A 2,727-nucleotide genomic window follows, 5' to 3' on the forward strand; every position below is an offset into this window, starting at 1 on the left:
GTTTCACAAGTCGATCTGTTTAATTAAACGAATCATGTTTAGGTTGAGCTAATCTGTATTATACCTCTAGGTCAATGCAATCCGTTTACAACCCACGAACATGAATTGCCTGCCCTAATCCCAATTTCAATCATAATAATTACTATGATGCTGAAGGTGAGATTGAAAAGGGTTTCTTTGGTTGGGTTTCGAGAAGTCATCTGATAGGTCAGAGCATGTTGTATAGTTTCTTCAGCTTAGAGTCCTTTGGCTTGACCGAGTCTTGCCTTCAATCCTTGTAATATTGTTCAGTTAGCCATCTCGACTTCTCCATTTGACTGAGGATGACTGATTGAAGTGAGCCTATCATCGATATATAGTTCGGTGTAGAATTTTTTGAACCTTTGGTTGTCAAACTACCACCCGTTATTGATGATGATAGCTTGAGGGAGTCTGAAGTGGTAGATGATGGATTTTCATATGAAGTCTTGAGCCTTTTTTTCGATGATTTGAGCTAGGAGCTCATCTTCTATCTACTTCATGAAATAGTCGACCGCAACAATCAAGAACTTTCTCTGATTGATCGCCATCGAGAATGGTCCAGGAATGTCGATTCTCCATATGATGAAGGGCCAAGAGGCGATAATTGATGTGAGCTTGATCACTGGTCTCCGTTGGATGCTGGCATATCTTTGGCACTGCTCGCACTTTCTGATGAGGCTGGCTACATCTTGTTGTAGAGTGGACCAGTAGTATCCTTGTTGGACTACCTTATAAGTCAATGATTTATCCCTCAAGGAATTGCTGCAGATCTCTTTATGAATCTTCTGGAGTACATAATCCATATCGATCGATCATAGGCACCGAAGTAGAGGCAATGAGAATGACTTTTTGTAAAGTATCTCTTCTAAGTAGATGTACTTAGGAGCCTGACACTTGATCCCTCAGGCCTCAATAGGACCAGTCGATAGGGCACCATTGAGGAGGTAGTTGATCAGTGGATCCATCCAACTTGACTCATGGTCGACCTATAGGACAATCGATTCCTCTTCAATGCTCAATTTTGGTCGGTGTTTGATGAAGACTCATTTATTGAAGTCAGGACATCCTGAGGTGGTAAGGTGAGATAAGGCATCAGTTCGAGTATTCTTCAATTTTGATATTTATTATACCTTCTGTTGGGAATAGTATCCCAAAGCCAATCGTCAGTCTTTTGATAGTTGTGCTCTTTCTTGTATTAGTATATGAATTATAAATTAATAAAAGTTATTTTGGCATTTTTCATCATAAATTATTTCATCTTCTAATGAATTTCTGTGTTGTGGTGAAGTCCTTAGGACTATTTAGACTCAACAAAAGAGAATTTGTCGTTTAGTCCTTAAACCTGTTTGCGATCAAATGATATGTTGTTACCAAGGACAACAATGTTTATCAAGCATAAGTCATTGTGTGCCATATGGGTTGGTTGTCCTCTTAACCAAGTAGTGTGGAGACACTGGTATGGCATATAGGTGAGATATAAGGGTACATCTATACTGAACATGACCGACTTCAGAGCTCTTTCTGCTGTCAAATTTGCTCTGATGGAATATGGGTATAACTGTCCCTCCGACCTGAGACCACCACAGTGACTTGCAAGCAACTCACTGCACTTAGGTACTGGAGTATCTGAATTTCTAATTCAGTGATAGAAGGCTGCTGGGTGTAGTCAAGTACTTGACTTGTCAGTGCATATGTCAAGATGGGATTGACCACTCCAGTTCAGGAGCCGTGTACAGTCGTATTTCAATTTAGCAAAATCTTGGCCAGGGTAGTCCTAGTGAGAAGTCACAGGACTGTTTGAGTTGAGCATGATTCGGATGATCTGATCAGGATTGACAGATTAATCCTGAGTCGTCCTATACATAGGGGTCAAAAGGCATGAATTATACAGTAACCATATTCGCATAGGTTCTGAATGTTGTGATTGCGACTATTCGACCTATCCAGATGTCTTGCACTATTTTAAAAAGGAAAGAGAAGGTGGGGTGTGTACACGACTTTCTTAGAGACAAAGGGTGGCGTGAGAAAGGCTCTATGCATGAGAAAAGAAAAGAAAAGAAGAGAAAAGAAAAGAAACAGAAAGGGCGCAGGATTTTTCTATGAGTATCCTAGGGTTTCTGCCTAGGGTTCGGAAAGTGAGAAGGTGAGCTACGAGTATCGTGAGCCCATCAGACTTCAGAGAGAGTTTCATCAACCTCTCAAGTACCTGTGCTGATGTTCCGAAGCATCCGAGGAGTCGACAGACACCGATCGAAGGAGTTCGATCAGCATCAGCCGTCGAAAGGGTTCTGCAACGAACTAGCATTCGTGAGGAGCCGATCAGATCAGGAGCTTCGTGTGGATGATCTGTGGAGGCCAGACATACTGTGTGGCTATATTACAATGATCAGACCTTTCCGACGGTGATCAGACTGCAGCGATCGACTACCTGCATGAAGGTAATGTGTTCTGAACACATAACAGTAAAATATTTACTGTAGAATTTGAAATTTTAAATTTAAATACATGCTATATATATCATATTTAGATCCTTATGTAGGGCTAATATATGTTAATTAATTAGATTAATTAATAATTTTTACTATAAAATTATAATTTTGAAAAAGTTTTAAAATTATTATTTTACCCCTGCACTGAAATTCACCATAAATGGTATCAGAGCAGGTTCTAAAATATGATATACATTTGCATGCGTAGATTAAGCAG

The sequence above is a fragment of the Elaeis guineensis genome, chromosome 1 (assembly GCF_000442705.2).
Source record: "Elaeis guineensis isolate ETL-2024a chromosome 1, EG11, whole genome shotgun sequence".
Taxonomy (NCBI): Eukaryota; Viridiplantae; Streptophyta; class Magnoliopsida; order Arecales; family Arecaceae; genus Elaeis; species Elaeis guineensis.